The sequence below is a fragment of the Lates calcarifer genome, unplaced genomic scaffold, assembly GCF_001640805.2.
Source record: "Lates calcarifer isolate ASB-BC8 unplaced genomic scaffold, TLL_Latcal_v3 _unitig_5620_quiver_3155, whole genome shotgun sequence".
Taxonomy (NCBI): domain Eukaryota; kingdom Metazoa; phylum Chordata; class Actinopteri; family Centropomidae; genus Lates; species Lates calcarifer.
Genome location: NW_026117625.1, coordinates 1 through 20802, shown reverse-complemented (window position 1 = coordinate 20802; position 20802 = coordinate 1). Strand labels below are relative to the sequence as shown.

Sequence of the window (20802 nt, the reverse complement as noted above, 5' to 3'; positions counted from 1 at the left end):
GGAAAATTCTTGTTGGGTGGAGTAGTTATTTCTTAGTTTTGCTGTTGACTGTTAGAGAAAATCCCCATTATTGTTGATTGCTATGTGAAATAACAGATCTGCCAGTGTTATTTTGGCACGTATAAAGGGTCTGTCTTCAGCAGCCCGCTGTGGCTTACGGCCACACCACCCTGAGCGCGCCCGATCTCGTCTGATCTCGGAAGCTAAGCAGGGTCGGGCCTGGTTAGTACTTGGATGGGAGACCGCCTGGGAATACCAGGTGCCGTAAGCTTTTTGTCCCCATCTTTTCCTGCCTATCTTACAGCAGCAGAATGCCGCTTCCTCTGTAGTTGAGACAGGGCACGCCAAAACTACTTTTATTTTGCAGCCTGTATTTCACGCTCTGTTTTGCACTTCTGTTTTATGTCACGTCGCTTTCGGCAATCGGGTATTAGGCGCTGGAAAGTCACCTCTGTAAAGTCTGCACTGCTGCCGAATGAATGAGCGCAGTCTGGGTTTTGGGCACAATGACCCAATACGTCGTCCACAAGGACGTGTGGCTCACCGATGTACGTTTTGAGCAATTTCGGACGAAAATGGACTTGGAACAGAGCCAAATGTTTGATCAGGCCATACGGAAAATTCTTGTTGGGTGGAGTAGTTATTTCTTAGTTTTGCTGTTGACTGTTAGAGAAAATCCCCATTATTGTTGATTGCTATGTGAAATAACAGATCTGCCAGTGTTATTTTGGCACGTATAAAGGGTCTGTCTTCAGCAGCCGCTGTGGCTTACGGCCACACCACCCTGAGCGCGCCCGATCTCGTCTGATCTCGGAAGCTAAGCAGGGTCGGGCCTGGTTAGTACTTGGATGGGAGACCGCCTGGGAATACCAGGGCCGTAAGCTTTTTGTCCCCATCTTTTCCTGCCTATCTTACAGCAGCAGAATGCCGCTTCCTCTGTAGTTGAGACAGGGCACGCCCAAACTACTTTTATTTTGCAGCCTGTATTTCACGCTCTGTTTTGCACTTCTGTTTTATGTCACGTCGCTTTCGGCAATCGGGTATTAGGCGCTGGAAAGTCACCTCTGTAAAGTCTGCACTGCTGCCGAATGAATGAGCGCAGTCTGGGTTTTGGGCACAATGACCCAATACGTCGTCCACAAGGACGTGTGGCTCACCGATGTACGTTTTGAGCAATTTCGGACGAAAATGGACTTGGAACAGAGCCAAATGTTTGATCAGGCCATACGGAAAATTCTTGTTGGGTGGAGTAGTTATTTCTTAGTTTTGCTGTTGACTGTTAGAGAAAATCCCCATTATTGTTGATTGCTATGTGAAATAACAGATCTGCCAGTGTTATTTTGGCGTATAAAGGGTCTGTCTTCAGCAGCCGCTGTGGCTTACGGCCACACCACCCTGAGCGCGCCCGATCTCGTCTGATCTCGGAAGCTAAGCAGGGTCGGGCCTGGTTAGTACTTGGATGGGAGACCGCCTGGGAATACCAGGTGCCGTAAGCTTTTTGTCCCCATCTTTTCCTGCCTATCTTACAGCAGCAGAATGCCGCTTCCTCTGTAGTTGAGACAGGGCACGCCAAAACTACTTTTATTTTGCAGCCTGTTTCACGCTCTGTTTTGCACTTCTGTTTTATGTCACGTCGCTTTCGGCAATCGGGTATTAGGCGCTGGAAAGTCACCTCTGTAAAGTCTGCACTGCTGCCGAATGAATGAGCGCAGTCTGGGTTTTGGGCACAATGACCCAATACGTCGTCCACAAGGACGTGTGGCTCACGATGTACGTTTTGAGCAATTTCGGACGAAAATGGACTTGGAACAGAGCCAAATGTTTGATCAGGCCATACGGAAAATTTCTTGTTGGGTGGAGTAGTTATTTCTTAGTTTTGCTGTTGACTGTTAGAGAAAATCCCCATTATTGTTGATTGCTATGTGAAATAACAGATCTGCCAGTGTTATTTTGGCACGTATAAAGGTCTGTCTTCAGCAGCCGCTGTGGCTTACGGCCACACCACCCTGAGCGCGCCCGATCTCGTCTGATCTCGGAAGCTAAGCAGGGTCGGGCCTGGTTAGTACTTGGATGGGAGACCGCCTGGGAATACCAGGTGCCGTAAGCTTTTTGTCCCCATCTTTTCCTGCCTATCTTACAGCAGCAGAATGCCGCTTCCTCTGTAGTTGAGACAGGGCACGCCAAAACTACTTTTATTTTGCAGCCTGTATTTCACGCTCTGTTTTGCACTTCTGTTTTATGTCACGTCGCTTTCGGCAATCGGGTATAGGCGCTGGAAAGTCACCTCTGTAAAGTCTGCACTGCTGCCGAATGAATGAGCGCAGTCTGGGTTTTGGGCACAATGACCCAATACGTCGTCCACAAGGACGTGTGGCTCACCGATGTACGTTTTGAGCAATTTCGGACGAAAATGGACTTGGAACAGAGCCAAATGTTTGATCAGGCCATACGGAAAATTCTTGTTGGGTGGAGTAGTTATTTCTTAGTTTTGCTGTTGACTGTTAGAGAAAATCCCCATTATTGTTGATTGCTATGTGAAATAACAGATCTGCCAGTGTTATTTTGGCACGTATAAAGGGTCTGTCTTCAGCAGCCGCTGTGGCTTACGGCCACACCACCCTGAGCGCGCCCGATCTCGTCTGATCTCGGAAGCTAAGCAGGGTCGGGCCTGGTTAGTACTTGGATGGGAGACCGCCTGGGAATACCAGGTGCCGTAAGCTTTTGTCCCCATCTTTTCCTGCCTATCTTACAGCAGCAGAATGCCGCTTCCTCTGTAGTTGAGACAGGGCACGCCAAAACTACTTTTATTTTGCAGCCTGTATTTCACGCTCTGTTTTGCACTTCTGTTTTATGTCACGTCGCTTTCGGCAATCGGGTATTAGGCGCTGGAAAGTCACCTCTGTAAAGTCTGCACTGCTGCCGAATGAATGAGCGCAGTCTGGGTTTTGGGCACAATGACCCAATACGTCGTCCACAAGGACGTGTGGCTCACCGATGTACGTTTTGAGCAATTTCGGACGAAAATGGACTTGGAACAGAGCCAAATGTTTGATCAGGCCATACGGAAAATTCTTGTTGGGTGGAGTAGTTATTTCTTAGTTTTGCTGTTGACTGTTAGAGAAAATCCCCATTATTGTTGATTGCTATGTGAAATAACAGATCTGCCAGTGTTATTTTGGCACGTATAAAGGGTCTGTCTTCAGCAGCGGCTGTGGCTTACGGCCACACCACCCTGAGCGCCGCCCGATCCTCCGTCTGATCTCGGAAGCTAAGCAGGGTCGGGCCTGGTTAGTACTTGGATGGGAGACCCGCCTGGGAATACCAGGTGCCGTAAGCTTTTTGTCCCATCTTTTCTGCCTATCTTACAGCAGCAGAATGCCGCTTCCTCTGTAGTTGAGACAGGCACGCCAAAAACTACTTTATTTTGCAGCCTGTATTTCACGCTCTGTTTTGCACTTCTGTTTTATGTCACGTCGCTTTCGGCAATCGGGTATCAGGCGCTGGAAAGTCACCTCTGTAAAGTCTGCACTGCTGCCGAATGAATGAGCGCAGTCTGGGTTTTGGGCACAATGACCCAATACGTCGTCCACAAGGACGTGTGGCTCCCGATGTACGTTTTGAGCAATTTCGGACGAAAATGGACTTGGAACAGAGCCAAATGTTTGATCAGGCCATACGGAAAATTCTTGTTGGGTGGAGTAGTTATTTCTTAGTTTTGCTGTTGACTGTTAGAGAAAATCCCCATTATTGTTGATTGCTATGTGAAATAACAGATCTGCCAGTGTTATTTTGGCACGTATAAAGGGTCTGTCTTCAGCAGCGCTGTGGCTTACGGCCACACCACCCTGAGCGCGCCCGATCTCGTCTGATCTCGGAAGCTAAGCAGGGTCGGGCCTGGTTAGTACTTGGATGGGAGACCGCCTGGGAATACCAGGTGCCGTAAGCTTTTTGTCCCCTATCTTACAGCAGCAGAATGCCGCTTCCTCTGTAGTTGAGACAGGGCACGCCAAAACTACTTTTATTTTGCAGCCTGTATTTCACGCTCTGTTTTGCACTTCTGTTTTATGTCACGTCGCTTTCGGCAATCGGGTATTAGGCGCTGGAAAGTCACCTCTGTAAAGTCTGCACTGCTGCCGAATGAATGAGCGCAGTCTGGGTTTTGGGCACAATGACCCAATACGTCGTCCACAAGGACGTGTGGCTCACCGATGTACGTTTTGAGCAATTTCGGACGAAAATGGACTTGGAACAGAGCCAAATGTTTGATCAGGCCATACGGAAAATTCTTGTTGGGTGGAGTAGTTATTTCTTAGTTTTGCTGTTGACTGTTAGAGAAAATCCCCATTATTGTTGATTGCTATGTGAAATAACAGATCTGCCAGTGTTATTTTGCACGTATAAAGGGTCTGTCTTCAGCAGCCGCTGTGGCTTACGGCCACACCACCCTGAGCGCGCCGATCTCGTCTGATCTCGGAAGCTAAGCAGGGTCGGGCCTGGTTAGTACTTGGATGGGAGACCGCCTGGGAATACCAGGTGCCGTAAGCTTTTTGTCCCCATCTTTTCCTGCCTATCTTACAGCAGCAGAAATGCCGCTTCCTCTGTAGTTGAGACAGGGCAGCCAAAACTACTTTTATTTTGCAGCCTGTAATTCACGCTCTGTTTTGCACTTCTGTTTTATGTCACGTCGCTTTCGGCAATCGGGTATCAGGCGCTGGAAAGTCACCTCTGTAAAGTCTGCACTGCTGCCGAATGAATGAGCGCAGTCTGGGTTTTGGGCACAATGACCCAATACGTCGTCCACAAGGACGTGTGGCTCACCGATGTACGTTTTGAGCAATTTCGGGACGAAAATGGACTTGGAACAGAGCCAAATGTTTGATCAGGCCATACGGAAAATTCTTGTTGGGTGGAGTAGTTATTTCTTAGTTTTGCTGTTGACTGTTAGAGAAAATCCCCATTATTGTTGATTGCTATGTGAAATAACAGATCTGCCAGTGTTATTTTGGCACGTATAAAGGGTCTGTCTTCAGCAGCCGCTGTGGCTTATGGCCACACCACCCTGAGCGCGCCCGATCTCGTCTGATCTCGGAAGCTAAGCAGGGTCGGGCCTGGTTAGTACTTGGATGGGAGACCGCCTGGGAATACCAGGTGCCGTAAGCTTTTTGTCCCCATCTTTTCCTGCCTATCTTACAGCAGCAGAATGCCGCTTCCTCTGTAGTTGAGACAGGGCACGCCCAAACTACTTTTATTTTGCAGCCTGTATTTCACGCTCTGTTTTGCACTTCTGTTTTATGTCACGTCGCTTTCGGCAATCGGGTATCAGGCGCTGGAAAGTCCACCTCTGTAAAGTCTGCACTGCTGCCGAATGAATGAGCGCAGTCTGGGTTTTCGGCACAATGACCCAATACGTCGTCCACAAGGACGTGTGGCTCACCGATGTCACGTTTTGAGCAATTTCGGACGAAAATGGACTTGGAACAGAGCCAAATGTTTGATCAGGCCATACGGAAAATTCTTGTTGGGTGGAGTAGTTATTTCTTAGTTTTGCTGTTGACTGTTAGAGAAAATCCCCATTATTGTTGATTGCTATGTGAAATAACAGATCTGCCAGTGTTATTTTGGCACGTATAAAGGGTCTGTCTTCAGCAGCACGCTGTGGCTTACGGCCATACCACCCTGAACACGCCTACAGGTGAAGCAGTGCAGTGTGGGAGCTTGTGAAAATAGTTTGTGAGGTTTTTTTGGTTTTTTTGGTTTAATAGAACTATATCTGGCTTTTTGCTTTTTTTTCTTTTTACTGAGAGTGTCATCCCCAGACAGCGGCTGCTGTTTGGGGAATTTCCCCTTTAAGTTTCGTTTTTACGGCATGACGATGGAGAAGAGACCGGAGAGAGAGACGAGACATGTGGACGGCGGAGACAAAGGAGGAAGAATCTATGAGAGACAGCTGACTTTATTAGCAGAGATCGATGGGAGAGGACAATATAACAATGATGGAGCTGCTGAGAAAAGTAAAAGAAGAGTGTGGTGAAGTAATCGGCTGTAGATTCAAGTCACTGAAGTCTTATGAATTAACAATGAAGGACGCACGAGGAAAAGAAAAGCTGATGGATGGACTTAAGATTAAAGACAGCCGGATAATGGGAAAGGAGCTAGGAAACGACGAGTTGGTCGTTTCTTTTATTAATTTGCCGACGTATATTGAAGACGAGGAGATTTTGGAGAAACTGAAAGAGTGGGGAGTGAAGGCGATCTCCCCGATTAAGCGGCGGATGTGGCCGGGAACATCAATTGCCGATGGGACAAGATTTATGAAAGTGAAATTCACTGAGACTGTTAAATCACTGCCGTACTCAACAAAGTTTGAGACAGTTGGGGGTTCTGAGCATTTTAGGGTCATTCATGATCGGCAAATAAAAGTGTGCCGACTCTGCATCCGACCGGGGCATGTAGTGAGAGACTGCCCGACGTTTAAATGTTTCAAATGTGGGAACCAAGGACACTATGCCCGAGAATGTGTGGTGACGGAGAGATGCCAGGATTGCAGAGAGAAAGTGACTCTGTGTATATGTGGGGCATCGGCTGCTTTCAGAGGAGAGATTCCCTACTCTGACATCTCGTCTAGCAGAGGGGACCTGGTGGAGGAGGTGGAAGATCCGACGGGGGAGAGGGAGGAGGAGTTGGCGGAGGCGGCGGATGAGCTGACGGAAGAGAGGGAGGAGGTGGAGATCGGTGGCGGGCGAATCTGGTCGCTGGAAGCGGAGGAGTTGGACAGCAGTCTCGAAGATGCTGGCTCGAGGATAACTGCGGTCAGCGAGGACGCAGGAGAGGAGAGAGATCGATTAGGTGAGAAAACTGGAGGAGGAGGGGCGTGTGTTGTAGACGAGAGAGACGGCCATGTGCGCTCTTCTCAGCTGAGCGCAGGCAGTACGGAGACGGACGTGAATCTGAGAAGTAGCGGAGAAGAGATGGATATCAGTGAGGACATGATAAGGCAATTGAAAAGGAAGAAGAAAGGGAAAGAGAAGATGAACGTGAAAAAATGAAAGGTATGAATGAAGCTCTGCAGTTATTTCTTTTTTTTTTGTTGTTTCTTTGCATTATGAGCGCTCCAATTAAAATCTCTTCATTTAACTGTAACGGACTTAGAGACATTCGGAAAGCAGAGCAGGTTTTTGCTGGGCTAGACTCAGACATTTTATGTTTACAAGAAACTCATTGGAGCGATGAGCTTATGGACAGAATGAAGGTGATGTGGAGGGGGGATCTCTTTGTGAATCATGGGGGGCAGAGGGAATGTGGAGTGGCAATTTTGACCAAAGAAGGAATTGTGGACAATGTTAAACAAATATTTAAGGATACTAAGGGCAGATTATTAGTTATTGAATTTGAACTGCAAAGTCTTCTGTTTCGTTTGGTAAATGTCTATGCACCTAATATTGAAACAGAGAGAAAAACGTTTTTTGGGAAAATGAAGGGTTTAGTTAAAGGGAACTGTATTTTAGTTGGTGATTTTAATGTATGGTGTACGAGGCTTGATGCATGTAATGTTGCAATATTCAAGAACGATGCATCGAGAACAGTACTTAATAACATCCTGCTGACTGATGATTTGGTTGACGTATGGAGAGAGGATAATCCATATAAAAGAAAATTTTCCAGAAGGCAAATGGTGTTGGGCAGCTTGAAACAAAGTAGGATTGATTTATGTTTAGTTAAAAGAAATGTTGTAAGTTTGGTAGGAAGGATAAGTTATAAGTTTATAGGTTTAAGTGATCATGCCGCCGTGTCCTTTCTCTTGGGTGAAAAAAGGGGTGGGAAGGGAGGAGGATTGTGGTGTTTAAATGCTTCTCTGTTGGAGGAGCCAAAATATAAAAAATGTATTACCGATTGTATAAAGTTTGAAAAAGGAAGTCCGCTGTACGAGGGGAACATCTGTGACTGGTGGGAAATGGTTAAAACTAAATTAAAGAAAATAAGTATCAGATATGCTAAGAGGAGGAGTTTTAGGAAGAAACAAAAGGAGAAAGAGATGACTGATAACTTAGAGAGAGAGGAAGAGAGATTAGAGAGAGATCCAAATTTAGATAGGTCTAAACTGTTGCAACTGCAAAGCGAATTGGAAAAGTTGGAAAAAGAAAAATGCATGGGAGCAATTATAAGAAGCAAGGCTAAGTATGTGGTGGAGGGGGAGAAATCTACAAAGTTTTTTCTAAACCTGGAGAAAAAGAAACAAAGGGGAAATTTTATTGCTGAATTGGAAAATGAAAAAGGTGAGAAAATAAGTGACCTGGTGGGTATTCTTGAGGAGGTTCAAAAGTTTTATATGAAGTTATTTGATAAAGAAAGTATTAATGAAGAATGTGTAGATAGATTGTTGAGTGCTGTGGATGTTCAACTGTCTGATGATGATAAACAGATCTGTGACGCTGACATTACAGTAGAAGAAATAAAAGTGGCGATTGATCAAGCAAAAAAATACAAAAGCCCAGGATCAGACGGGTTAACAAATGAATTCTATAAAACCTTTGCGGATATTTTGGTGCCAATATTGGCGAAACTATATGGGTATATGGAGGAAAGGAAGGTGGTGCCAGAGTCCATAACGAAAGGCATAATCACAATTTTATATAAGAACAAGGGAAATGCACACAAACTGGAGAACTACAGACCACTAAGTTTATTAAATGGTGATTATAAAATATTGGCTAAAGTCTTTGCCAACAGAATTAAGAGGGTGGTAGGAAGTATTATCTCAAATACACAAGGATACAGCATACCGGAGAGAGACATAACAGATACTATTTGTTCTGTTAGGGATGTGGTGGGGCATATGAATAAAGAAGATGAGGGGGGAGTTCTTTTAAGTGTGGATTTAAACAAAGCCTTTGACAGAGTGGAACATGACTACTTATGGCAAACAATGTATAAATTTGGGTTCGGTGAAAGACTGGTGTCATGGTTAAAACTGCTCTATGATAATGCAAAAAGTTGCGTCAAAGTGAATGGGGTGCTTACAGAAGTATTTGCTTTGAGGAGATCTATAAGACAGGGGTGCCCTCTGTCTGCTATACTGTATAGTATTTCTGCGGAGCCGTTTGCGGCCTTTGTTAAGAAAGATACAAGAATAAGCAGTGTCGATATTCCTTTTGGTAAAAAAAGTTTAATATATCAGTATGCGGATGATACAAGTATTACTGTAAAAGATTTGGAGAGTGTGAATTATGTGTTGGAAGATTTAAGACTGTATGAGAAGGCATCGGGAGCTAAGATTAATGTAGAAAAGTCGGAAATAATGTTCTTTGGTAAAGTAAATAAAGAGAAGGTTGGGGTGCCGTTTAAAGTTAGGGAGGATTTTATAAAGATTTTAGGAATAAATATAGGAACTAAGGAAAAGGAAGCCAGGGATGAGACCTGGACAGGTGTTTTGAATAAGATCAAAAATACATTAAATTACTGGAAGCTAAGACAGCTAAAATTGAAGGGCAAGGTGATAGTGGTAAATACTTTGCTATTGTCAAAAATAAATTATGTTTTAGGTGTTTTAGATTTGCCGGATTGGGTTTTTAAAGATTTGAATAACATGATAAGCAACTTTATATGGGGAGGGAAAAATGTAAGAATTGCTATGAAAACACTGATTGGTAAGGTGAAGAGCGGTGGGCTAAATCTGCTAGATATAAAAGCAAAAAAAAGTGCAATAAGAATCAAAATGGTACAGAAATTCTTGTATGGGGAAATAGAGTATGGTTGGAAAGTGTTTTTTAAGCAGTTTTTATTTGATAGTGGAGGATGCGGGCAGGCGGGGATCTTTATGTGTTTAACAAAGGGATGTGTGGATAAATTGCCATTGTTTTATAAGGAGGTGTTTGGAGATTGGGCGGGGTTCTTACAGAAAAAAGTGGTGTATGATTGTAAGGATATGAATCAAGTTATTCAGCAGCCTATATTTCTCAATCCCAAAGTAATCGACAAGGGGACCATGTTGCAAAATGAAAAGTTTGTTCTGGCTGGGATAAGACAGTTTAAAGACATTGCATATGAGTATGTACCGGGCTTATTACCAGCGAGAGCCATATATGATTGTGTAATGGAGTGGGATGAGGATGTTAAAAGGGCTGCTGTGGACAATATGTATGATAAAATCAAAAGAAGCATGCCTGTTAACTGGATGAAAATCATTGACAAGCAAACAGTTAGGCTAGAAAGGTGCAACATGCCTGAGTTCTTTGTCCAATTGTGGCGGGATGAGGAAGAATTTTAATGGTATAAAGCTGAAGGTGATTTATGAGGCAATGTTGGAGAAGGAATTTAAAACACCTGCGGCGGAGGAAATGTGGAGGATATATATGTCGGACATGGATGTTAAAAAAATATGGGTAAATTTAAATGTGAGATATAATAGTCCAGAATGTGAAGATCTGGATTTTAAAATCAGACACAATAGAATATATACTAATGTGGTCCTGCATCAAGTGAATAAGGAGGTAAAGAGGGAGTGTGATGTTTGTGGTTTGGAACCTGAAAATTTGTTGCACTTGTTTGTAAAATGTATAGAGGTGAGAGAATTTCACAAAAAATTAGAGGTATGGGTGAGAAAGAATTGGAAGAGGGGGATTTTGGATGGGAGGGATTGGAGGTGCATTTTTTTGTTTGGGCTGGAAAAAAAGAAGAGTGGTTTTAAAACAAATCTAGTTAACATAATGTTAAGTTTAGCGAGATATGCAATTTGGTGTCGAAGGAATTATGCACATTTTGAAAAAAAGAAACTGGATGTATGGAAGCTGTTTGTAGTACATGTTAGGAGATATGTGCTTATGATGGCTAATTATTTGGATGAGGATATATTTAAAGAGTGGTTTATAGATGAAAGTATGGTGATTGGGAAGGATGATACTGGAAAGTTGGTGATGTCTTTTTAGGATTCTTTTTGGTTGTATATGTTGCTTTTTATTGTTTTTTATGTTCTGACTTTGTGCTTTTTGTCTTTGTTATTATTTGTGGATTTAGTTGTTGTATATACACCTGCGTATATGTCTTGTGTATTTATTTTTTGGGGTTTTTGGGAAGTGTATGTTGATTTGAGCAAAGTGTGTGTATATGTGTATATGTGATAAACTTTTGATAATAAAAAAAAAAAAAAAAAAAAAAAAAAAAAAAGCGCGCCCGATCTCGTCTGATCTCGGAAGCTAAGCAGGGTCGGGCCTGGTTAGTACTTGGATGGGAGACCGCCTGGGAATACCAGGTGCCGTAAGCTTTTTGTCCCCATCTTTTCCTGCCTATCTTACAGCAGCAGAATGCCGCTTCCTCTGTAGTTGAGACAGGGCACGCCCAAACTACTTTTATTTTGCAGCCTGTATTTCACGCTCTGTTTTGCACTTCTGTTTTATGTCACGTCGCTTTCGGCAATCGGGTATCAGGCGCTGGAAAGTCACCTCTGTAAAGTCTGCACTGCTGCCGAATGAATGAGCGCAGTCTGGGTTTTGGGCACAATGACCCAATACGTCGTCCACAAGGACGTGTGGCTCACCGATGTACGTTTTGAGCAATTTTGGACGAAAATGGACTTGGAACAGAGCCAAATGTTTGATCAGGCCATACGGAAAATTCTTGTTGGGTGGAGTAGTTATTTCTTAGTTTTGCTGTTGACTGTTAGAGAAAATCCCCATTATTGTTTATTGCTATGTGAAATAACAGATCTGCCAGTGTTATTTTGGCACGTATAAAGGGTCTGTCTTCAGCAGCCACTGTGGCTTACGGCCACACCACCCTGAGCGCGCCCGATCTCGTCTGATCTCGGAAGCTAAGCAGGGTCGGGCCTGGTTAGTACTTGGATGGGAGACCGCCTGGGAATACCAGGTGCCGTAAGCTTTTTGTCCCCATCTTTTCCTGCCTATCTTACAGCAGCAGAATGCCGCTTCCTCTGTAGTTGAGACAGGGCACGCCCAAACTACTTTTATTTTGCAGCCTGTATTTCACGCTCTGTTTTGCACTTCTGTTTTATGTCACGTCGCTTTCGGCAATCGGGTATCAGGCGCTGGAAAGTCACCTCTGTAAAGTCTGCACTGCTGCCGAATGAATGAGCGCAGTCTGGGTTTTGGGCACAATGACCCAATACGTCGTCCACAAGGACGTGTGGCTCACCGATGTACGTTTTGAGCAATTTTGGACGAAAATGGACTTGGAACAGAGCCAAATGTTTGATCAGGCCATACGGAAAATTCTTGTTGGGTGGAGTAGTTATTTCTTAGTTTTGCTGTTGACTGTTAGAGAAAATCCCCATTATTGTTTATTGCTATGTGAAATAACAGATCTGCCAGTGTTATTTTGGCACGTATAAAGGGTCTGTCTTCAGCAGCCACTGTGGCTTACGGCCACACCACCCTGAGCGCGCCCCGATCTCGTCTGATCTCGGAAGCTAAGCAGGGTCGGGCCTGGTTAGTACTTGCATGGGAGACCGCCTGGGAATACCAGGTGCCGTAAGCTTTTTGTCCCCCATCTTTTCCTGCCTATCTTACAGCAGCAGAATACCGCTTCCTCTGTAGTTGAGACAGGGCACGCCAAAAACTACTTTTATTTTGCAGCCTGTATTTCACGCTCTGTTTTGCACTTCTGTTTTATGTCACGTCGCTTTCGGCAATCGGGTATTAGGCGCTGGAAAGTCACCTCTGTAAAAGTCTGCACTGCTGCCGAATGAATGAGCGCAGTCTGGGTTTTGGGCACAATGACCCAATACGTCGTCCACAAGGACGTGTGGCTCACCGATGTACGTTTTGAGCAATTTCGGACGAAAATGGACTTGGAACAGAGCCAAATGTTTGATCAGGCCATACGGAAAATTCTTGTTGGGTGGAGTAGTTATTTCTTAGTTTTGCTGTTGACTGTTAGAGAAAATCCCCATTATTGTTGATTGCTATGTGAAATAACAGAACTGCCAGTGTTATTTTGGCACGTATAAAGGGTCTGTCTTCAGCAGCCGCTGTGGCTTACGGCCACACCACCCTGAGCGCGCCCGATCTCGTCTGATCTCGGAAGCTAAGCAGGGTCGGGCCTAGTTAGTACTTGGATGGGAGACCGCCTGGGAATACCAGGTGCCGTAAGCTTTTTGTCCCTATGGGCACAATGACCCAATACGTCGTCCATAAGGACGTGTGGCTCACCGATGTACGTTTTGAGCAATTTCGGACGAAAATGGACTTGGAACAGAGCCAAATGTTTGATCAGGCCATACGGAAAATTCTTGTTGGGTGGAGTAGTTATTTCTTAGTTTTGCTGTTGACTGTTAGAGAAAATCCCCATTATTGTTGATTGCTATGTGAAATAACAGATCTGCCAGTGTTATTTTGGCACGTATAAAGGGTCTGTCTTCAGCAGCCGCTGTGGCTTACGGCCACACCACCCTGAGCGCGCCCGATCTCGTCTGATCTCGGAAGCTAAGCAGGGTCGGGCCTGGTTAGTACTTGGATGGGAGACCGCCTGGGAATACCAGGTGCCGTAAGCTTTTCCTGCCTATCTTACAGCAGCAGAATGCCGCTTCCTCTGTAGTTGAGACAGGGCACGCCAAAACTACTTTTATTTTGCAGCCTGTATTTCACGCTCTGTTTTGCACTTCTGTTTTATGTCACGTCGCTTTCGGCAATCGGGTATTAGGCGCTGGAAAGTCACCTCTGTAAAGTCTGCACTGCTGCCGAATGAATGAGCGCAGTCTGGGTTTTGGGCACAATGACCCAATACGTCGTCCACAAGGACGTGTGGCTCACCGATGTACGTTTTGAGCAATTTCGGACGAAAATGGACTTGGAACAGAGCCAAAATGTTTGATCAGGCCATACGGAAAATTCTTGTTGGGTGGAGTAGTTATTTCTTAGTTTTGCTGTTGACTGTTAGAGAAAATCCCCATTATTGTTGATTGCTATGTGAAATAACAGATCTGCCAGTGTTATTTTGGCACGTATAAAGGGTCTGTCTTCAGCAGCCGCTGTGGCTTACGGCCACACCACCCTGAGCGCGCCCGATCTCGTCTGATCTCGGAAGCTAAGCAGGGTCGGGCCTGGTTAGTACTTGGATGGGAGACCGCCTGGGAATACCAGGTGCCGTAAGCTTTTTGTCCCCATCTTTTCCTGCCTATCTTACAGCAGCAGAATGCCGCTTCCCTCTGTAGTTGAGACAGGGCACGCCAAAACTACTTTTATTTTGCAGCCTGTATTTCACGCTCTGTTTTGCACTTCTGTTTTATGTCACGTCGCTTTCGGCAATCGGGTATTAGCGCTGGAAAAGTCACCTCTGTAAAGTCTGCACTGCTGCCGAATGAATGAGCGCAGTCTGGGTTTTGGGCACAATGACCCAATACGTCGTCCACAAGGACGTGTGGCTCACCGATGTACGTTTTGAGCAATTTCGGACGAAAATGGACTTGGAACAGAGCCAAATGTTTGATCAGGCCATACGGAAAATTCTTGTTGGGTGGAGTAGTTATTTCTTAGTTTTGCTGTTGACTGTTAGAGAAAATCCCCATTATTGTTGATTGCTATGTGAAATAACAGATCTGCCAGTGTTATTTTGGCACGTATAAAGGGTCTGTCTTCAGCAGCCGCTGTGGCTTACGGCCACACCACCCTGAGCGCGCCCGATCTCGTCTGATCTCGGAAGCTAAGCAGGGTCGGGCCTGGTTAGTACTTGGATGGGAGACCGCCTGGGAATACCAGGTGCCGTAAGCTTTTTGTCCCCATCTTTTCCTGCCTATCTTACAGCAGCAGAATGCCGCTTCCTCTGTAGTTGAGACAGGGCACGCCCAAACTACTTTTATTTTGCAGCCTGTATTTCACGCTCTGTTTTGCACTTCTGTTTTATGTCACGTCGCTTTCGGCAATCGGGTATCAGGCGCTGGAAAGTCACCTCTGTAAAGTCTGCACTGCTGCCGAATGAATGAGCGCAGTCTGGGTTTTGGGCACAATGACCCAATACGTCGTCCACAAGGACGTGTGGCTCACCGATGTACGTTTTGAGCAATTTTGGACGAAAATGGACTTGGAACAGAGCCAAATGTTTGATCAGGCCATACGGAAAATTCTTGTTGGGTGGAGTAGTTATTTCTTAGTTTTGCTGTTGACTGTTAGAGAAAATCCCCATTATTGTTTATTGCTATGTGAAATAACAGATCTGCCAGTGTTATTTTGGCACGTATAAAGGGTCTGTCTTCAGCAGCCACTGTGGCTTACGGCCACACCACCCTGAGCGCGCCCGATCTCGTCTGATCTCGGAAGCTAAGCAGGGTCGGGCCTGGTTAGTACTTGCATGGGAGACCGCCTGGGAATACCAGGTGCCGTAAGCTTTTTGTCCCCATCTTTTCCTGCCTATCTTACAGCAGCAGAATACCGCTTCCTCTGTAGTTGAGACAGGGCACGCCAAAACTACTTTTATTTTGCAGCCTGTATTTCACGCTCTGTTTTGCACTTCTGTTTTATGTCACGTCGCTTTCGGCAATCGGGTATTAGGCGGCTGGAAAGTCACCTCTGTAAAGTCTGCACTGCTGCCGAATGAATGAGCGCAGTCTGGGTTTTGGGCACAATGACCCAATACGTCGTCCACAAGGACGTGTGGCTCACCGATGTACGTTTTGAGCAATTTCGGACGAAAATGGACTTGGAACAGAGCCAAATGTTTGATCAGGCCATACGGAAAATTCTTGTTGGGTGGAGTAGTTATTTCTTAGTTTTGCTGTTGACTGTTAGAGAAAATCCCCATTATTGTTGATTGCTATGTGAAATAACAGATCTGCCAGTGTTATTTTGGCACGTATAAAGGGTCTGTCTTCAGCAGCCGCTGTGGCTTACGGCCACACCACCCTGAGCGCGCCCGATCTCGTCTGATCTCGGAAGCTAAGCAGGTCGGGCCTGGTTAGTACTTGGATGGGAGACCGCCTGGGAATACCAGGTGCCGTAAGCTTTTTGTCCCGTGCCCAATACATAAGGACGTGTGGCTCACCGATGTATTTTTGAGCAATTTCGGACGAAAATGGACTTGGAACAGAGCCAAATGTTTGATCAGGCCATACGGAAAATTCTTGTTGGTGGAGTAGTTATTTCTTAGTTTTGCTGTTGACTGTTAGAGAAAATCCCCATTATTGTTGATTGCTATGTGAAATAACAGATCTGCCAGTGTTATTTTGGCACGTATAAAGGGTCTGTCTTCAGCAGCCGCTGTGGCTTACGGCCACACCACCCTGAGCGCGCCCGATCTCGTCTGATCTCGGAAGCTAAGCAGGGTCGGGCCTGGTTAGTACTTGGATGGGAGACCGCCTGGGAATACCAGGTGCCGTAAGCTTTTCCTGCCTATCTTACAGCAGCAGAATGCCGCTTCCTCTGTAGTTGAGACAGGGCACGCCAAAACTACTTTTATTTTGCAGCCTGTATTTCACGCTCTGTTTTGCACTTCTGTTTTATGTCACGTCGCTTTCGGCAATCGGGTATTAGGCGCTGGAAAGTCACCTCTGTAAAGTCTGCACTGCTGCCGAATGAATGAGCGCAGTCTGGGTTTTGGGCACAATGACCCAATACGTCGTCCACAAGGACGTGTGGCTCACCGATGTACGTTTTGAGCAATTTCGGACGAAAATGGACTTGGAACAGAGCCAAATGTTTGATCAGGCCATACGGAAAATTCTTGTTGGGTGGAGTAGTTATTTCTTAGTTTTGCTGTTGACTGTTAGAGAAAATCCCCATTATTGTTGATTGCTATGTGAAATAACAGATCTGCCAGTGTTATTTTGGCACGTATAAAGGGTCTGTCTTCAGCAGCCGCTGTGGCTTACGGCCACACCACCCTGAGCGCGCCCGATCTCGTCTGATCTCGGAAGCTAAGCAGGGTCGGGCCTGGTTAGTACTTGGATGGGAGACCGCCTGGGAATACCAGGTGCCGTAAGCTTTTTTTGTCTGCCTATCTTACAGCAGCAGAATGCCGCTTCCTCTGTAGTTGAGACAGGGCACGCCAAAACTACTTTTATTTTGCAGCCTGTATTTCACGCTCTGTTTTGCACTTCTGTTTTATGTCACGTCGCTTTCGGCAATCGGGTATAGGCGCTGGAAAGTCACCTCTGTAAAGTCTGCACTGCTGCCGAATGAATGAGCGCAGTCTGGGTTTTGGGCACAATGACCCAATACGTCGTCCACAAGGACGTGTGGCTCACCGATGTACGTTTTGAGCAATTTCGGACGAAAATGGACTTGGAACAGAGCCAAATGTTTGATCAGGCCATACGGAAAATTCTTGTTGGGTGGAGTAGTTATTTCTTAGTTTTGCTGTTGACTGTTAGAGAAAATCCCCATTATTGTTGATTGCTATGTGAAATAACAGATCTGCCAGTGTTATTTTGGCACGTATAAAGGGTCTGTCTTCAGCAGCCGCTGTGGCTTACGGCCACACCACCCTGAGCGCGCCCGATCTCGTCTGATCTCGGAAGCTAAGCAGGGTCGGGCCTGGTTAGTACTTGGATGGGAGACCGCCTGGGAATACCAGGTGCCGTAAGCTTTTTTCCCCATCTTTTCCTGCCTATCTTACAGCAGCAGAATGCCGCTTCCTCTGTAGTTGAGACAGGGCACGCCCAAACTACTTTTATTTTGCAGCCTGTATTTCACGCTCTGTTTTGCACTTCTGTTTTATGTCACGTCGCTTTCGGCAATCGGGTATAGGCGCTGGAAAGTCACCTCTGTAAAGTCTGCACTGCTGCCGAATGAATGAGCGCAGTCTGGGTTTTGGGCACAATGACCCAATACGTCGTCCACAAGGACGTGTGGCTCACCGATGTACGTTTTGAGCAATTTTGGACGAAAATGGACTTGGAACAGAGCCAAATGTTTGATCAGGCCATACGGAAAATTCTTGTTGGGTGGAGTAGTTATTTCTTAGTTTTGCTGTTGACTGTTAGAGAAAATCCCCATTATTGTTTATTGCTATGTGAAATAACAGATCTGCCAGTGTTATTTTGGCACGTATAAAGGGTCTGTCTTCAGCAGCCGCTGTGGCTTACGGCCACACCACCCTGAGCGCGCCCGATCTCGTCTGATCTCGGAAGCTAAGCAGGGTCGGGCCTGGTTAGTACTTGATGGGAGACCGCCTGGGAATACCAGGTGCCGTAAGCTTTTTTCCCCATCTTTTCCTGCCTATCTTACAGCAGCAGAATGCCGCTTCCTCTGTAGTTGAGACAGGGCACGCCAAAACTACTTTTATTTTGCAGCCTGTATTTCACGCTCTGTTTTGCACTTCTGTTTTATGTCACGTCGCTTTCGGCAATCGGGTATTAGGCGCTGGAAAGTCACCTCTGTAAAGTCTGCACTGCTGCCGAATGAATGAGCGCAGTCTGGGTTTTGGGCACAATGACCCAATACGTCGTCCACAAGGACGTGTGGCTCACCGATGTACGTTTTGAGCAATTTCGGACGAAAATGGACTTGGAACAGAGCCAAATGTTTGATCAGGCCATACGGAAAATTCTTGTTGGGTGGAGTAGTTATTTCTTAGTTTTGCTGTTGACTGTTAGAGAAAATCCCCATTATTGTTGATTGCTATGTGAAATAACAGATCTGCCAGTGTTATTTTGGCACGTATAAAGGGTCTGTCTTCAGCAGCCGCTGTGGCTTACGGCCACACCACCCTGAGCGCGCCCGATCTCGTCTGATCTCGAAGCTAAGCAGGGTCGGGCCTAGTTAGTACTTGGATGGGAGACCGCCTGGGAATACCATGCCGTAATGTGGGCACAATGACCCAATACGTCGTCCATAAGGACGTGTGGCTCACCGATGTACGTTTTGAGCAATTTCGGACGAAAATGGACTTGGAACAGAGCCAAATGTTTGATCAGGCCATACGGAAAATTCTTGTTGGGTGGAGTAGTTATTTCTTAGTTTTGCTGTTGACTGTTAGAGAAAATCCCCATTATTGTTGATTGCTATGTGAAATAACAGATCTGCCAGTGTTATTTTGGCACGTATAAAGGGTCTGTCTTCAGCAGCCGCTGTGGCTTACGGCCACACCACCCTGAGCGCGCCCGATCTCGTCTGATCTCGGAAGCTAAGCAGGGTCGGGCCTGGTTAGTACTTGGATGGGAGACCGCCTGGGAATACCAGGTGCCGTAATCTTTTCCTGCCTATCTTACAGCAGCAGAATGCCGCTTCCTCTGTAGTTGAGACAGGGCACGCCCAAAACTACTTTTATTTTGCAGCCTGTATTTCACGCTCTGTTTTGCACTTCTGTTTTATGTCACGTCGCTTTCGGCAATCGGGTATTAGGCGCTGGAAAGTCACCTCTGTAAAGTCTGCACTGCTGCCGAATGAATGAGCGCAGTCTGGGTTTTGGGCACAATGACCCAATACGTCGTCCACAAGGACGTGTGGCTCACCGATGTACGTTTTGAGCAATTTCGGACGAAAATGGACTTGGAACAGAGCCAAATGTTTGATCAGGCCATACGGAAAATTCTTGTTGGGTGGAGTAGTTATTTCTTAGTTTTGCTGTTGACTGTTAGAGAAAATCCCCATTATTGTTGATTGCTATGTGAAATAACAGATCTGCCAGTGTTATTTTGGCACGTATAAAGGGTCTGTCTTCAGCAGCCGCTGTGGCTTACGGCCACACCACCCTGAGCGCGCCCGATCTCGTCTGATCTCGGAAGCTAAGCAGGTCGGGCCTGGTTAGTACTTGGATGGGAGACCGCCTGGGAATACCAGGTGCCGTAAGCTTTTCCTGCCTATCTTACAGCAGCAGAATGCCGCTTCCTCTGTAGTTGAGACAGGGCACGCCAAAACTACTTTTATTTTGCAGCCTGTATTTCACGCTCTGTTTTGCACTTCTGTTTTATGTCACGTCGCTTTCGGCAATCGGGTATTAGGCGCTGGAAAGTCACCTCTGTAAGTCTGCACTGCTGCCGAATGAATGAGCGCAGTCTGGGTTTTGGGCACAATGACCCAATACGTCGTCCACAAGGACGTGTGGCTCACCGATGTACGTTTTGAGCAATTTCGGACGAAAATGGACTTGGAACAGAGCCAAATGTTTGATCAGGCCATACGGAAAATTCTTGTTGGGTGGAGTAGTTATTTCTTAGTTTTGCTGTTGACTGTTAGAGAAAAATCCCCATTATTGTTGATTGCTATGTGAAATAACAGATCTGCCAGTGTTATTTTGGCACGTATAAAGGGTCTGTCTTCAGCAGCCGCTGTGGCTTACGGCCACACCACCCTGAGCGCGCCCGATCTCGTCTGATCTCGGAAGCTAAGCAGGTCGGGCCTGGTTAGTACTTGGATGGGAGACCGCCTGGGAATACCAGGTGCCGTAAGCTTTTTGTCCCCATCTTTTCCTGCCTATCTTACAGCAGCAGAATGCCGCTTCCTCTGTAGTTGAGACAGGGCACGCCAAAACTACTTTTATTTTGCAGCCTGTATTTCACGCTCTGTTTTGCACTTCTGTTTTATGTCACGTCGCTTTCGGCAATCGGGTATTAGGCGCTGGAAAGTCACCTCTGTAAAGTCTGCACTGCTGCCGAATGAATGAGCGCAGTCTGGGTTTTGGGCACAATGACCCAATACGTCGTCCACAAGGACGTGTGGCTCACCGATGTACGTTTTGAGCAATTTCGGACGAAAATGGACTTGGAACAGAGCCAAATGTTTGATCAGGCCATACGGAAAATTCTTGTTGGGTGGAGTAGTTATTTCTTAGTTTTGCTGTTGACTGTTAGAGAAAATCCCCATTATTGTTGATTGCTATGTGAAATAACAGATCTGCCAGTGTTATTTTGGCACGTATAAA

The 20802-nt window shown here is 45.9% G+C and overlaps 24 non-coding genes and 1 pseudogene across 24 annotated transcripts; all 25 read left to right on the top strand.

Moving 5' to 3' along the window:
* Nucleotides 1-152: 152 nt before the first annotated feature.
* LOC127141075 (5S ribosomal RNA) lies at nt 153-271 on the top strand. The gene has a single exon (XR_007811606.1). It is a non-coding gene; the product is annotated as a 5S ribosomal RNA (ribosomal RNA).
* Nucleotides 272-766: 495 nt separating this feature from the next.
* LOC127141087 (5S ribosomal RNA) lies at nt 767-884 on the top strand. Its single transcript, XR_007811618.1, has one exon. It is a non-coding gene; the product is annotated as a 5S ribosomal RNA (ribosomal RNA).
* A 493-nt stretch (nt 885-1377) lies between these two features.
* On the top strand, nt 1378-1496 carry LOC127141074 (5S ribosomal RNA). The gene has a single exon (XR_007811605.1). It is a non-coding gene; the product is annotated as a 5S ribosomal RNA (ribosomal RNA).
* A 492-nt stretch (nt 1497-1988) lies between these two features.
* Nucleotides 1989-2107, top strand: LOC127141073 (5S ribosomal RNA). Its single transcript, XR_007811604.1, has one exon. It is a non-coding gene; the product is annotated as a 5S ribosomal RNA (ribosomal RNA).
* Nucleotides 2108-2601: 494 nt separating this feature from the next.
* LOC127141072 (5S ribosomal RNA) lies at nt 2602-2720 on the top strand. Its single transcript, XR_007811603.1, has one exon. It is a non-coding gene; the product is annotated as a 5S ribosomal RNA (ribosomal RNA).
* A 494-nt stretch (nt 2721-3214) lies between these two features.
* LOC127141088 (5S ribosomal RNA) lies at nt 3215-3337 on the top strand. The gene has a single exon (XR_007811619.1). It is a non-coding gene; the product is annotated as a 5S ribosomal RNA (ribosomal RNA).
* A 490-nt stretch (nt 3338-3827) lies between these two features.
* Nucleotides 3828-3946, top strand: LOC127141071 (5S ribosomal RNA). The gene has a single exon (XR_007811602.1). It is a non-coding gene; the product is annotated as a 5S ribosomal RNA (ribosomal RNA).
* A 481-nt stretch (nt 3947-4427) lies between these two features.
* Nucleotides 4428-4545, top strand: LOC127141083 (5S ribosomal RNA). The gene has a single exon (XR_007811614.1). It is a non-coding gene; the product is annotated as a 5S ribosomal RNA (ribosomal RNA).
* A 496-nt stretch (nt 4546-5041) lies between these two features.
* Nucleotides 5042-5160, top strand: LOC127141076 (5S ribosomal RNA). Its single transcript, XR_007811607.1, has one exon. It is a non-coding gene; the product is annotated as a 5S ribosomal RNA (ribosomal RNA).
* Nucleotides 5161-11752: 6592 nt separating this feature from the next.
* Nucleotides 11753-11871, top strand: LOC127141070 (5S ribosomal RNA). Its single transcript, XR_007811601.1, has one exon. It is a non-coding gene; the product is annotated as a 5S ribosomal RNA (ribosomal RNA).
* A 495-nt stretch (nt 11872-12366) lies between these two features.
* LOC127141082 (5S ribosomal RNA) lies at nt 12367-12486 on the top strand. The gene has a single exon (XR_007811613.1). It is a non-coding gene; the product is annotated as a 5S ribosomal RNA (ribosomal RNA).
* A 498-nt stretch (nt 12487-12984) lies between these two features.
* On the top strand, nt 12985-13103 carry LOC127141080 (5S ribosomal RNA). The gene has a single exon (XR_007811611.1). It is a non-coding gene; the product is annotated as a 5S ribosomal RNA (ribosomal RNA).
* Nucleotides 13104-13382: 279 nt separating this feature from the next.
* On the top strand, nt 13383-13501 carry LOC127141069 (5S ribosomal RNA). Its single transcript, XR_007811600.1, has one exon. It is a non-coding gene; the product is annotated as a 5S ribosomal RNA (ribosomal RNA).
* Nucleotides 13502-13983: 482 nt separating this feature from the next.
* Nucleotides 13984-14102, top strand: LOC127141092 (5S ribosomal RNA). The gene has a single exon (XR_007811622.1). It is a non-coding gene; the product is annotated as a 5S ribosomal RNA (ribosomal RNA).
* A 496-nt stretch (nt 14103-14598) lies between these two features.
* Nucleotides 14599-14717, top strand: LOC127141091 (5S ribosomal RNA). The gene has a single exon (XR_007811621.1). It is a non-coding gene; the product is annotated as a 5S ribosomal RNA (ribosomal RNA).
* Nucleotides 14718-15212: 495 nt separating this feature from the next.
* Nucleotides 15213-15331, top strand: LOC127141078 (5S ribosomal RNA). Its single transcript, XR_007811609.1, has one exon. It is a non-coding gene; the product is annotated as a 5S ribosomal RNA (ribosomal RNA).
* Nucleotides 15332-15827: 496 nt separating this feature from the next.
* Nucleotides 15828-15945, top strand: LOC127141086 (5S ribosomal RNA). Its single transcript, XR_007811617.1, has one exon. It is a non-coding gene; the product is annotated as a 5S ribosomal RNA (ribosomal RNA).
* A 259-nt stretch (nt 15946-16204) lies between these two features.
* On the top strand, nt 16205-16323 carry LOC127141090 (5S ribosomal RNA). Its single transcript, XR_007811620.1, has one exon. It is a non-coding gene; the product is annotated as a 5S ribosomal RNA (ribosomal RNA).
* A 481-nt stretch (nt 16324-16804) lies between these two features.
* LOC127141079 (5S ribosomal RNA) lies at nt 16805-16923 on the top strand. Its single transcript, XR_007811610.1, has one exon. It is a non-coding gene; the product is annotated as a 5S ribosomal RNA (ribosomal RNA).
* A 484-nt stretch (nt 16924-17407) lies between these two features.
* LOC127141068 (5S ribosomal RNA) lies at nt 17408-17526 on the top strand. Its single transcript, XR_007811599.1, has one exon. It is a non-coding gene; the product is annotated as a 5S ribosomal RNA (ribosomal RNA).
* A 493-nt stretch (nt 17527-18019) lies between these two features.
* LOC127141081 (5S ribosomal RNA) lies at nt 18020-18137 on the top strand. Its single transcript, XR_007811612.1, has one exon. It is a non-coding gene; the product is annotated as a 5S ribosomal RNA (ribosomal RNA).
* A 494-nt stretch (nt 18138-18631) lies between these two features.
* Nucleotides 18632-18747, top strand: LOC127141089 (uncharacterized; annotated as a pseudogene).
* A 267-nt stretch (nt 18748-19014) lies between these two features.
* On the top strand, nt 19015-19133 carry LOC127141077 (5S ribosomal RNA). The gene has a single exon (XR_007811608.1). It is a non-coding gene; the product is annotated as a 5S ribosomal RNA (ribosomal RNA).
* A 482-nt stretch (nt 19134-19615) lies between these two features.
* LOC127141085 (5S ribosomal RNA) lies at nt 19616-19733 on the top strand. Its single transcript, XR_007811616.1, has one exon. It is a non-coding gene; the product is annotated as a 5S ribosomal RNA (ribosomal RNA).
* A 481-nt stretch (nt 19734-20214) lies between these two features.
* On the top strand, nt 20215-20332 carry LOC127141084 (5S ribosomal RNA). Its single transcript, XR_007811615.1, has one exon. It is a non-coding gene; the product is annotated as a 5S ribosomal RNA (ribosomal RNA).
* The last annotated feature ends 470 nt before the right edge of the window (nt 20333-20802 follow it).